This window comes from Lepidochelys olivacea, assembly GCF_965140295.1.
Source record: "Lepidochelys olivacea isolate rLepOli2 genome assembly, chromosome: 4".
Taxonomy (NCBI): Eukaryota; Metazoa; Chordata; order Testudines; family Cheloniidae; genus Lepidochelys; species Lepidochelys olivacea.
Genome location: NC_140414.1, coordinates 24,819,332 through 24,833,991, shown reverse-complemented (window position 1 = coordinate 24,833,991; position 14,660 = coordinate 24,819,332). Strand labels below are relative to the sequence as shown.

Below are 14,660 nucleotides of genomic sequence, written 5' to 3'. Positions count from 1 at the left end.
CAAGGAAGAGGGAGAAAAATTGTTCTCTTTAACCTCTGAGGATAGGACAAGAAGCAGTGGGCTTAAATTGCAACAAGGGTGGTTCAGGTTGGACATGAGAAAAAAAATTCCTAACAGTCAAGCTGGTTAAGTATTAGAATAAATTGCCTAGGGAGGTTGTGGAACCTCCATCGTTGGAGATTTTTAAGAGTAGATTACACAAACACCTGTCAAGAATGGTCTAGATAATAGTCTAGATAATGGTCCTGCCATCAGTGCAGGGGACTGGACTGGACGACTTCTTGAAGTTCCTTCCAATCCTATGATTCTATGAGTACAAAATGGCAGAATCTAGACTTTCAGCCAACTACAATTTATTTTAGATTAAAGGAAAACAAGACAAATTAAAGTAAAATCTCCAAAAGCGAAAGTACACTGTGGGTGTCTCTGTGACAGGCTGCAACAACTCAGAACAAAATGGCTTCCCCATCTTGCACACAGGAAGAGGTCTTAAAACTGCAAAGGTGCTGTATCCAGAAAGCAAGAGCATCATAATTATATAAACCACAGTGACCAGATCCCTTAGGACACAATCCTCCCTATCAAAATTCATTATTTTATATACTTTTAAATGTCTCTCCTTCCTCTGACAAACAAAAGGAAACCTAGCACATGTGAACCACCCTTAATAGCAAACCAGCATAAGAGCAAGACGGAAATAAAACAATCCTGAAAAGAAATACATTTTATTTTTCACATTTCCAAGGGGTTGTTCTATAACAAACTGCTTTCCTAAATTTTAAAAGATTTGTTTCCTGACATCGTCCTTTCAGCATGTTTGAGTGGACAGGATTTTACTTTAATCCACCAGACTCCAGAATCTCTTTGTACTGGTATATTTTGTTGACTATAACAGTGACACCCACTTGCTCAAATTGATCACTTCATGCAAGTCTGTATAGCAAAAACAGGACAGTTAATCTTTACATTCTTCATTCCTCCTTAATCTGCAGCAATGCCATGCTACACAGATGCTATTCGGTCAGTTATATTCCCAGTGTATAAGCGATTCAGCATGTGAAGAATATCTCTGTTAAAACAAATAAAGCTGTCTTTTAACCTCTTATCTGATTAACCAAAGCATTTCATGAGTATCTCAGGGGTTATACAACCAAGGATGCTGTTTGATAACGTCACTTTCAGCAATTCATCTCGCTGCTTATAGCATTTCTGCCTGTTCTATTATAGAAGCTTATTCAGAACCCAGAGTCTCTCTCTCAAAGCTCACTACTAGCTATTATAAGAAACATCACAGTTCACCTCCTGTAGTTTTTATTCTTTTGCCCTCATATGCTGCGTTTTACACACCATACGTGTTCTCCAGTACCCAGGAAAGACAGCAGTTTCCTCCTATGTAATTTATAATTGAAATTCTGACAAATGCTCCTCACTCAATTTTACAAACTTGAGAGGAGCAAAAAGCAGCAGGTATAAGGAGGAGGGTCGTGGTGGTGGGTTAGCCCCAACTCTGAGGCATGCTTCATCCTGTAAGCCCTTCTGCAGGTGCTCCATGGGGGACTGGACACTGCAAGCCAGGCTTACTGCATCTCATTTCAACCCTACCCACATTCTGAAATTGAGATGATCATTGAGATCTATGGAACAAAGATAAATGGTAGTATTAGAAACAACCACCAGTTCAGGAAAGCATTCATGCACACACTTCAGTGAGTTTTAAATACATGCTTAAGTGCTTTCCATAATTGGGAGTCTTTTCTTGACTCAGGAATACATAATTATTATTAGTTAAAAACTATCATCCATAGTATGTGTCTTGCCCCTTTTACCCAACAGCCCCAAACACTGGACAGCCCATAATTAAGCCTCACTGTCCCTGAGGTAGGCAAGCATTATACAAGTTGTACAGCTTCATAGACTGAGGCACATAAAATATAACACAAACTCCTAAAGTAAGCACATGGACTGCGTCAGGAGCAGAACCCAGAATTCTCAACTCCCAGATCCATTCTACAACAAACCTTTCGTTTGGAAGCATTCACTAAGATAGGATTACTTTCTAAACATGGTTTCAGAGTAACAGCCGTGTTAGTCTGTATTCGCAAAAAGAAAAGGAGTACTTGTGGCACCTTAGAGACTAACCAATTTCATGAAAGCTCATGCTCAGATAAATTGGTTAGTCTCTAAGGTGCCACAAGTACTCCTTTTCTTTTTTCTCAACATGATATTCATGTTGGTATCTAGACAGATCAATTCAAGTTCTTATTATCATACATCCTCAGGATATAGTACTTTCAAAAGATGTTTTCTCCTTTGTATACATTTTCTTTTCTTCTTTCAACTAACTATCTGTGTGCACTGAAAATTTTTAATTCCAAATTGTAATAAGACAACTCACCATATCTATAGCTGTGGTTCTTGCTGTCCTATTCAGAGTCACAGCAGCATTCTGGAGCTGTTTTTGACTGAACAGTGAGAGTTCTATTCATCGGACTAGTTTATGTGTCCAATGTGGTCTAGTCTGACAAACCCTTTCCAGGCCGCCTTGGATCTTCAAACCAACTACAGTAACTCCCCACTTAACATCCTCTCACTTAACATTGTTTTGATCTTATGTCCCTGCTCAATTACAGAACATGCTCCATTTAAAGTTGTGCAATGCTTTGCTATAATGTTGTCTGGCTGCTTGCTTTGTCCACAGCTGGCAGCCCCCCTATCAGCTCCCCTACGCCACCCCCACAGTGCCTCCCACTCGCCAGCAGACCTCACAGATCAGCACCTTCCCCCTCCTCCTCCTGCCCACGGCAATCAGCTGGCTTGCAGCGTTGTGGGGGGGAGCGAGGGCTTGGAGCGCAGGCTCCCCCTCCCTCCCCTGCATCTTGAATGCTGCAAGCCAGCTGATTGCCGCAGCCAGGAGGCAGGGGAGGGAGGGGGGAGGAGTGAGGACGCGGCGTGCGGAGTAAAGGGGGAGGAGTGGGGGAAAGAAGAGGTGGGTTAAGGGTGGAGGCTTGGGGGAAGGCGTGGAGTGGGCAGGCCGAGGGTTGAGCCCCCCACCCCTGGTGCTTGCAGAGTAGGGGAAGCTGCCGTTGCCGCTGCACAACATGCTTCTCCTAGCTTACAGCACCTTCAGCCTCCTTGCCTGCCTCATTGTCTCCAGTGCCAGTGGGCTGTGCCCATGTGGGTTAGGCGGGGGCACCTCCCAACTACAGTACTGTACTACATGGCAAAAAAAATTTCCCTGGAACCGAACCCCCCTATTTACATTCATTCTTATGGGGAAATTGGATTTGCTTAACATCGTTTCACTTAAAGTCGCATTTTTCAGAAACATCACTACAACGTGAGGAGTTACTGTAGTTAGCAAACTGTACTGGCATCCCAAATAGAAAAGGCTTTACTAGCAGTAATTTCAAAGTGATTGAACATCATTCATATAACTCATTTAAAATGAATCATAAAGCTTCTCAGTTCTTTGTAAAGAGACCAAGTGGCTGCTCTCTGACAGGGAGGCATGTTTATCACTCATTATTACAAAGATAATTTAGTCCTCATAAAAAGTGCAAGACTGATGATAATGAGGACGAAGTTCTCCATGGAGTCACAGGACAAATGCAGCAAAGGCAGTGGCAATGCAAGCATATGCACTTGACAGTGCAATCTTGGGGCAGCAAGCGCCGGCCTTCTCCTTACAACACAAATCTTTAGCCAGCTTCATCAGCGTTATCTTGTCCTTAAAATGCTGCAATTCATTAAATACACAATTTTCTAAATATATAGTTGTTCTTATGGGTGGAGAAAAAGAGAGAGAGAGCTCTAATACAACCAACCTATTCAAGGCTAGCCTTTAAGCCTCAGATCTTCAAAGCAGTAGTTAGCACGCTGTGCTGGTGCCCTGAATATAGACAATGCTTTAATATACAAATACGCACACTTTATCGATATATCCAGCGGAGAGAGAGAAAAAATATGCAAGACAATATACTACGGTATAAAGCTTTTATTAGGATGAGTTTGGGATGGATGTGTTACTTGTGAGTGGTGAGGTCACAGGTAACATTATTCAAGTCCCCTTAAAAATATAAAAAGGGTGTAAGGCAGGGGCTGCTCTGGTTGATGGTCCCCTAAGCTCCCCTGAGATAGTGCCATTCTTCTCCAGCAATACCACTTCCAAGAAATTATTAAGTACTGAATGAAATTCTTGTATTTACTGACTGTTACGTCGAAGAAAGGTAGATATTCACATTACTAATCTGAAAAAAAGTGACCTGTCATTTACTAGCTTGAAAAGAGAACTTCTACTACCAGCAAAATAAAGAAACACATGTTAAGTCTCTACACATACAGGGTCTGAATATGTGGCAGTATGTTTCACTCAACGCAGGGCAGAGTCTAAACAGCACAAAAGAGCTCACAATACAAAAGATTTCACATCTATGACCAATATACAGCATAGCTTCACAACGAATAAATCTTATCAGACATACTACAGGGAAAAAAGTTAAACTATGTCATATTAGGGGATAGTGTTCCGTGGGTACTACAATGATCGGCATTAGGTCTGGTTTTTATTTAACATCTACATTGCTCATCTTGAAGAGGAAATAAAAACAGGTTAATGACATTTTCTCATTAGGAAGAGCACAAATACTAATATCAGTGCAGATGAAGAAATAATAGAAGAAAACTAAGAAACATGGAGAGAAAACAGAAGATTAATATTTGAAAAAATGCAAGCTATCATATCGGGGGTAAAATAATCTGAAACTGATATACTCATTTGGTGGAAGAAATCTGGAAAGCAGTATTTCTGAAAGAGACCTAGCAGTGATAATAGATCACAAATTATGCATACATTAGTAATGCAATTCCATATGGGAAAACAATAAAGGTCAATGTAATACTGGTCTGCCTACTGATTTTGATTCTTGGGCACCTTTCAACCAGAAAAATATTGATGAACTTGAAGAAGTCCAAAGAAAAGAAACAAAAATTAGCAGGAGGCTGGCTTGGTGAAATGATGAGCAAGTGAACACAAAAACAATCTACACTTATTTGAAGGTTGCAATCACTAAGATACCAAGGCAATTATTTAGGGTGGTGAAAGAGGAGAAGGGTAGACATCAGGAATGCTTCTTGATACCGATTCATATTAGGCTGTAGAAAAGTCTCCCAAGGGGAGTGGTAGAAACTTCATTTGGTTGGGGTATTAAAAAACTAGACTGAAAAAACCCTACCCACTAAAAATATTCAATAGGGAACACTCATGCAAGTTCTTCAGAGCAAGGAGTTAATGTGCAACATTCAGCACAATGGGTTTTTCAAGCTTGGTTGATGTTTCCAGGAACTGCTCTGCTAAGAAGTAAGTAATGGGTTATTCAGTCCATCTTCCTGCCTAATACATCTTCTCCACTCCTGATGGCTCTGATTCCATCAACCCAGCACTTTTCACAAGCACCACATTACATGAAAGCTGTACGTATAAATGAAATAACGAAAATATTGTACCATTTACATAACTGATATGTCAGAGACACAAAATTAAGATCCAATCCGATTTTTCCCAAAAGTTCCAAGGTGCTCAGATTCCAATGTTTTGATACATCACAAGGACAGAAGCCAGCCCCAAACTTTAAATTTGCATGAAACTTAACAAAGGTCAATGCTACACAGGCTCACAGCTCTACTACAGTAGTGAATAATGACCCCAGAGATTAGTGTACCATTGGGATAGTCATTTGTACAGCATTTAGAACAAAAATAGTTCCTGCATCTGAAAGTTCACAGTTTAGGACTTAGCCAATACAAGTGAACTGACAGACAAACGTATGGAGGACAAAGTAACAGTAGAAACAAGTTTGAGACATCTGAACACACAAGTCACAGTAACTTGGCTCCAATGAAAAGCAAAATTTTATTTGGCATCTAAACCTCCCTTTTAATTTGTGGCAGCTCTAAGTTAATAGAATCAGCCTTTAACTTCTGCTGTGATTCACTGTAGTGATGGTTTCATAAGTACAATACTGTTACATCTCAGTCATATCACTGTTTTATATCTCAGTTCAGTTTCTCTGGTTCAGATTTTATTGGTCCATACTGCAATTCTTCTAAGCAATATTTTTCATTCTATTTTATTATTCATGCTCCCGGAGGTTTTGGGGCATGAATACCATATAAATGAAAATTATTATTACTATGGGAAAATTATATCAGCTACAGAAAAACCATAGCCCATTCACAGGGTCTGATCCTGATCCTCTTGCTCAAGGGACTAGCCTATTTTAAGTTAAAGGCAATATTCAGGGAAATATGGGCTGCAGAATAAAACCCATATCAATAGTTTCCCTTGTAAAGTTACTGTGGAATGATACTGGTAAACCTGTATCAATGAAAGAGATGCTAAAATCAAGCTCTACTAGAGTTCAACATGTCTGACAACAGTAAACCTAAAAAGAAAGGAACAAGGGCCAGTAATTGTATCCAGCTACCCCAGTCTCCTGCATAGTGCTCAAGTTAAGCCAGCAGACTGTCTCCTTGTTCCACTTGTGGACAATTTGATCATCATACTGCTATAGTTCCCATTTACCACTGCCCTAAGCTCCAGGATGGAGAAGATTCAGTGCTGCACCTCATGGCATCATCATCATCTTGCAGAACAGGAGGGCTAGAAACAGGAGCTTTGTATCACTGGTGAAAGGCATCGTCTCAGGGAGCTGAGTAGCACTTGCTTCCAGCCCAGGTAGATCCTGAAACAGCAACTATGAACTGAACACTTTAGTATGGAAAAGCTGATTTTAACATTAAGAAGTTTTTGTTGATGCTGTAAGCCCACACATTTGGATTCCTGGTAACTCAAGGCACTTGGGCTTTACAGAGAGAGGGACATGAGAAATAGTCCCAACAAGGTGGGTTTTTTGTTTGGTTTGTACATGGCATATACAGAATATATGCTAGTGTGATGTGAGTATAAAGGTTTCATCAATACTCAGTTGGAATGATCTGTTGCTGCTTTGCCACTATCAGTAATGCACCATCCCAAACTCATCAATAAAGCTTTTATTCTACCCCGCACTGTCATGCATTCAAGTATTTTATGAAAAACAATTACCAATGTTTTGCAGCATTAATAAGTAGGGTGACCAGACAGCAAGTGTGAAAAATCGGGACAGGGGTGGGGGGATAATAGGAGAAAAAGAAAAAGACCCAAAAATGGGGACTATCCCTATAAAATTGGGACATCTGGTCACCCTATTAATAAGTATGACTAAAGCTGTGCCTTTAAGTCATTGGTTCCCCACCATCCCTTGGGGAGTTCACAGAGGATTAATCTCTCTCTAATAAGGGATGACTAAATTGGTGGTACCATTCTTTATAGCCTGCTCCTCCAGTAATGGCCATCCCAGTCTGCCAACTGATACAGAAAAGAGGTGGCACTGTGACCGCTTCCTGCCACTCTCCAACCCCTCCCTGCCCCATTTGGAGCAATGAGACCCCTACAGTTGCACAGAAACAGCACTCTTTTTGTTCTGAACATAGGCATGGCAATTGACTCTGACCCTTAGATGTGCAACCTTCATGTGGAAGATTCCTTGCACTCAACCTTCTTCCACAGGCCAGGCAAGTGAGGTGCAAGATTTCTTTTGTACTCTCCAACCTTGCACATACCCCACACAAGATCCAATCATAATCTGGCTCTAAGGAAGAACAAAAACGACTCTCCTATTCTGGCATACTTTTTTTTGGCCATCAAAAAGCCTTAAAAGGATCTATTGTACTTTGCTAATGAATACACCTCTACCCCGATATAACATGACTTCGCATACAATGCAGTAAAGCAGGCCTCCCCCACCACCCCAGGGTCTGGGAAGCAGGAGTTGGGGGGGGCACTTTTGGGGGCCCCGCAGGCCCAGAGTGGCCTGGGTGATTAGCAGGGGGCCGGGAGCAGCCCGCGCCACTTCTTTCGCCCCGGCCCCAGCCATGTCGCTGGGGGAAGGGATTCTCCCTCCCCCACCCCCGCACTCACCGACAGCGGCAGAAGCGGAGCCACCCGGCCCCAGCCCGCTCCGCTCTGCCAGCTCCCAGCCTCGGCGCTCTGCTTCCCGCCGCTGGTGAGTGCGGGGGGCGTCCTTTCCCCTACCTCCCTGCACCCACCAGCGGTGGGAAGCGGAGCGCCGAAGCTGGAAGCTGGCGGAGCGGAGCGGGCTGGGGCCACATTGCGCCGCTTCCTGCCACGGCTGGTGAGTGCCTGTCACAGGCCAGGGGGTGTGGATAGGGGTCGGGGCAGTCAGGGGACAGGGAGCAGGGGGATTGGGTAGGGGGTGGGGTCCTGGGGGTGATTAGGGATGGGGGGGGTCTCTGGAAGGGGCGGTCAGGGGACAAGGAGCAGGGGGGCCAAAGCAAGTTCGATATAACGCGGTAAGATTTTTTGGCTCCCGCAGACCCCGTGTTATATCTGGGTAGAGGTGTAGATTGACTATTATTATGAACAGCTTCTCTGTTTCAGTTATACAAAGCAACAGAAAAACTTCCAGTAACCAAGCGAAAAAGAAGGTTACAAAGTCTTCCACTTTGAGTTAAATTACACTGGGAAGCATGTGAGGGAATTTCTAATATACATACTTTACAACCCCCCAATGTCAAAAATGTACACCCAAAATGAGAACAGAGATATTACAGAGGACCACTGAAATGACGTAGGATTTGTTTCTTTATCATTGCTGGAAAATTTCAAACTTCAAGTTGCATGATTCACCCTAAAAATATCAAGAACTTACAGGCGGCTAGAGCACAGCAAATCATTTGTTATGAATAATTTCATGAATTTTTCATTTTTCTGCCCACACGTCTGTCTATAGTTTATATCTTGTTCCAGAATTCATTCAACATTGTTACACTAAATTTTCATGAATTTGATAGGTTCTCTGGTTTGCTAGTCCTACTCTGTTGCTTAGTTGTTATTGGCTACAACTCACATGGTATTGTTTCTGTTCCCTGATTGAAGGAGAGTAGCAATTTCTGTTGGGAATGTTCATAGGAGGGAACTTTTTGCCTTCCGTGAATGCCCTAGCATAAGACCTTAACATTTGCTTTTTGTAAGCATTTGGGCTTGTAAAATTCATTCTTCATGAATGAGCATATGAAGCAAACACACAAAGGGGGTGTGAACAAGGGCAAAGTGATTTTTTTCAAACAACAAAGAGCCTTGGTTTCTCCCTTCCCCCTCCCCCAGTCTGAAAAAAACAGGCCTTTCCCATCTTTACAGGTTACATCATTACATCTAATTTGCTTAGGTCTATAGAAAACATCTTTGTAAATGTTTTGGTTATGCTATTGTAATTGATATACAGTACTTCACAATGAGGCACAGTTGAGAGGCCTGTATTTCAATATTCACATTACAATGTCCTTGTCAGTCACAGAAGTACAGGAACTCCAGTCCCTAGATGTTGTTATTATGGGGCCTGAATATTTCCTCACTTACAGCATTGCAAATCAAGGATAATTCCACTATGTTGATCAAGTTATACCAGTATAAAATTGGTTTAAATGAGAGGAAAAATCAGGCCACATGTAAATTAATATTCATGAATTAAAAGAGTTAGAGCTATGCACTCAGTTACAATGGTGTAAATCCACTGCTGTTGATGGAACTAGTTCAGATTTACCTCGGAGTAACTAAGAAAAGAATTCGGCTCTTGTTTTCTGCCAAAGGAATTCCTTAATCTATTAATGGCACCTCACATTTGGCTATGAAAAGTAAACCAACATTCCAACCAAACCTGACATTCCATTGAGATTAAACCAAAATCATCATGGGCTGCTGTGGAGATAGTTACTGATGCTGGTAAGATCATTCCAAATGATGAGTATAAGCTACTACATTTTCAGGTTTTTAAAGTCAGAGGCATTCATGCAGCTAACACTACATGCAATTCTTGAAAATATCAGTGTCCACAGTATGGAAGAGTTACTAATGCCATGCGTTTGAACAGTTCTCTTTTATAACTCCTTCAAAAATTCCTGCAGCCTAGGAACGTAACAGACATTCTTTTGAGAGGTCAAGAATCATTTTGCATTGAAGAAATCAAAAGTATGTACCAATTAAAAATGCTTGTACTGGAAAAGCTTACAGTTCTGGGTAGACTAGGATGAAATATCTAAGGATAAAAAAAACATGGCACTGTGAATCAGAATACGCTGAGAGCCAGCAAGTTTCTCTACTCAATTAATAAAAGAGAACCTAGATAAGCACACAGAAAGATATAATTACTGATTAGGCCAAATTCATTCCATTGAAGTTAGCAGAGTTATATCAGGAATGAGTTTATTAGTACCTTGTATTTTCAGCATCTTTCAATAAAAGCAAGTAGAGCTGGTGCCTTCACAAACAAGTGATAAGGAGATAAATTGATGAGGGAATTGCTGCTTTAGTTGCCTTTGCCCAGGCAGATAGTTTTGCTTTTTTTTTTTTTTACCTAGCTCCTTGATCCAAAGTAAGAGATAACAGAGTGTTAGGATTGGGTTTTTCTTCATACGTCCCAGACTGTTTACCACCTGGTACCATCATAAAACTTTGGCTATCTTCTCTTACTTGCAAAAATAACCAAAAGGAAGCCATATTGTGATAACACACTACATTGTCACAAGACAGAAAGCATACCCTTATGTCCATATTATGATTAAATATATGGATAAACATCTAGGGAATCCTAATGTGAAAGGGTGATTTTGTTGTGTCAGCCTCAACTGCAATACTGAAATAGCGGGGTTTCTATTTTTTAAAGCTTTGAAGAATTGTTACATTTACTACCCACACCCCCCTTAAAAATAACATACAATGCTTCCAAATGCAGTAATAGTTTCAGGGTGTTCCTTTTCCCAAGGGTATGTACACAATCCTGGTCAGGAAACAAAGCTCCTGCCATTTTTTCTGAGTTCTTCTGAAGTTAATAATGTCAAGTATTCTCCCGCCCCCGTGCTTTCCACATATTTGCATTACCATCAGCCACTGGGGTCTTGTAAGTCACCTCTTTTAGTCTAATACTAGATACAGTACTTCCATTCTTTATCTTACAGAGCTGTGAAACAGTCTTGGCAGTGTCCAAGTTGGTGGTATGGCGGGAAGGTTAAACAGGGGTCCAAATTAAAAACCAATTTAAATATCCAGGGTCAAATTTTTGAAGACTCTTCTGAACTCTACTCTTCATATGTTAGAGTACATCTCTTTGTACATGTAAAAATGCATTTTCCAAATTCATACTATTAGTTAGCATGCCTAGTAACCTGCTTTCATACATGTACATTTACCCAACTTTGACAACGTGGTGTTGGTCAAGGGATTATGTGGGGGAAATGGGAAATGGTCCTGCTTTGAGCAGGGGGTTGGACTAGATGACCTTCTGGGGTCCCTTCCAACCCTGATATTCTATGATTCTATGATTTATTTTGTCAATATGCTCTATTCAATTAAAATAAACCAAATTTTCAAAATGTAAATGTAACTGAGAAAGCCAAACTAAGTGTCTCTTTGTACCATATTGGGTCCAAAGACCAGATCTCTAACTAGAACTACAGTAGGAAGGTATCAAGAAATATTTTCCCCTATATAATAAATAAAATGATGAGGAAGATGGAGATGCCTATTGGTGCGAACAAGAAACAGAATCAAGAGTCTCAGGTTCTATTCCCACCTCTGCCACAGACTTAGCATGTGAGAAAACATTTAACTTCTGTGCCTCAATTTATCAGTGAATAAAATGGTAACACCACCTTCCACACAGAGATGTGATCATGATTATTTAATGTTTATATTAAGCATTGAGATTCTCCAGTAAGAGATGCTACCTAAGCAATTCAAAATAAAATAAATGAAATAGTCTTATTTTCACTATGCTGTTCACAACTTACAAATAATAGTCATTGATTTAAACAGGGCTGGCTGGAAAACAACAAACAATTCTGTTTCACAAAACATTCTGCATTCCAAATCACTCCACACCAAACAGCAGGAATTTGAAACAGAATCCCCCAGATCTGTGCCAAACCAAATAAAGAGAATGTGTTCACCTCTCCCTCTTTTTCAAATTGCCATCCTGTACGTAAAACTTTCCTGACCAAAAAAAAAATCATTGAAAACCATACGTTTCTGTATAACATTTTAAATTTAGATGAATGGCATTTTTCAATGGAAAAAAGGTGTCAAAAATTTTCTACCATTTATAGTTTTAAAGTAACTCTATAGATCCCACTGAAACTTTAACAAGTCAGTTAACAAAAAGAAATGGCAGTATCCTATGACGATTTCCAAAGTACTTTACTCTTTCCTACCACAGTAGCTTTGAAAACTTCTAGCAAATGATGAGCTATCCAAGAAACACAGCAGAAAAATAAGAGCCACTTTTTGTGCAATTTTCAATTAATGAGACTCAGATTCAAAATGTTTACTAATATCAGTTTCCATAAAAGCATCCAAATTCAAAATTAATTTAAGCATCCAAATTCAAAACTGCAAGAGTCATTCAGACATCCCTGCTTCTAGACATACTGAAGTGGAGAAGCTGGCTAGAAGCCTAACTGACCCATTTAGGTGTATGATTTCCTGCTGGCCCTCCTCTCCCTCTAATATAGAGCTGTGCTCCTGCCATCATAAAAATGTAGAGCTGAATGGGACCTCAAGACGTCATTTAATCCATTCCTTGCACTGAGGCAGGATTAAGTAAACCTAGATCATCCCTAAAAATAAAAGGAGTACTTGTGGCACCTTAGAGACTAACAAATTTATTTGAGCATAAGCTTTTGTGAGCTACAGCTCACTTCATCGGATGATCAAGATCATCCCTGTCGTTCTACTAAAAACACAATGCAATGTCATGGGATGCTTCTAGATACAGTACATACAATGATGAACCCACAACAAGAAGTGCCTGATCTTCCATTGCCTTGCCCCTTCTGCAGTCATTTACACCTGCAAAAGTGAGTGTAAATCTCTAGCAAACCGAAGTTCTCCACTCACACTGGTGCTAAAACTTTACACTCACTTTTAACAGGTGTACATGACTACACAAGGTATACAAAAGTGCAGAATCAGGTCTCAGGAAACTGCTGTGAGCCAAGAAGAAGTCTGAGTAGAATTCTGCTACAGAGCACAAAGCACAACTTGGTTTACTACATGCTGCATAACCAGATGATTGTCTATTTTATGCCAAGGTGTATAGATTCATAGATTCCAAGGCCAGATCATTGTGATCATCTAGTCTGACCTCACATAGAACATGGGCCATAATATAATTACATTCCCCAACAATACATTAAAAGAAAGTTGCAAAAGTCAAGAACTCACAGGAAATTCCCCAAAATAAGGTTGCCCGCACAACTTTAATTCTGCCCACTGTGCATATATTTATCAAGATAAAGCTCTTAATTACATGATCACATACAGTTTTTTCTACTGGACCCCCACAGGATGGAGTTACTCAATATATTATTTTTTTTATCCTCCATATTCAATGTGTGGCCAGGCCTTATTTCACTCACACTACACAACCTTGATTCATTCCCTGAGCACTGTCCATCACATACATGGAATAAAGGAAGGGGTCGGGTGGGGACGATAGTGTGTGATCATGTAATCAAAGACAGTATCATAATGCATATACACAAGGGGGTCAAATTAACTCTGGCATTTCCTAATTTTTCAGTCTTTAACACCACAACCTTTATGTTCTCTTAACATATGTTTAATGAAAATTTCCCTTTTTTGTCTCCTCCCTCCCCCCAAAAAAATATACCCCACTATGTTAGATCATCCTGACACCCACACTGGACCATCAGTGAGTTCAGACTCTAGCACTATGTCTACGCTGCAGCTGGAAGTGTAATTTCCAGCCTGGGTAGACATACCCAACAGAGCTAGAGTCCTAAATCCAGAAGGGCAGCTGCATGGATGACAGACAGGCTCACCACTCTGTGTACAATCCTATATGAAATCCGAGGTACATACTTGGGGCAGCTAACACATGCTGCCACCCATGCAACCACACTACTATTTTTAGTATGGCAACTCAATCAGAGTTAGTGCAGGTATGTCTACCCGAACTGGAGATTGTATTTCTGGCAGCAGTGCAGAGATATCCTTAGATCCATGGCACAGACCTGTGTCATTGCAAATAATGAAGTAACTGATAGCAGCAGTAGGTTATCCTCCTATGTGGGCCAGTCACTAAAAGGGGGGTGACATAATCCACTAGCAAGGAGTAACAGCTATTTTCTGACTGTGGAGGAATGTGGATACAGAGGACTGCTGGGCTCAATTCTATCTGGGGAGTATTATTTAGTGGTTGTAAACCTTTATGCGCCTGTGCCCCAAGCCTGGTCCCTGTCCACTTCTGCTGCTATCCAATCATCCTATCGTCAATCCTCTTCTGCTCCTGGCTCCTGCCATCTCTGCTTCTACAATCCTCTCTGCCTCCTCCCCCTCCAATTTCTCCCCTCTCTGCCCTCCAGAGAAGTTTCTTCCTCCACCTTCTCTTCACTGCCTGAGTCCAGCAATAGGAGCATTGAGTGCACAAGAAAGTCTCTCTTTGCTGGCATCACAGTAGCTGCGGGGAGAGATCATAGAAAAAATCCTGTTCAGCCCTTCAGCCTTGGGCTGGAGCATGTTGAGTACA

The 14,660-nt window shown here is 41.0% G+C and overlaps 1 protein-coding gene across 5 annotated transcripts in view; it reads right to left on the bottom strand.

Annotated features, from left to right (window-relative positions):
• ARHGAP24 (Rho GTPase activating protein 24) overlaps positions 1-14,660 on the bottom strand; it is a 352,414-nt gene that overhangs the window by 320,757 nt on the left and 16,997 nt on the right. The window contains exon 1 of one of the 5 annotated variants that reach the window (XM_084625626.1): positions 8,018-8,122. The exons of the other annotated variants lie outside the window; for them this stretch is intronic. The gene's annotated coding sequence lies outside the window, so the exon portion shown is untranslated. Of the gene's footprint in view, positions 1-8,017; positions 8,123-14,660 lie in introns of those variants that run through there. 5 annotated transcript variants of the gene reach the window in all.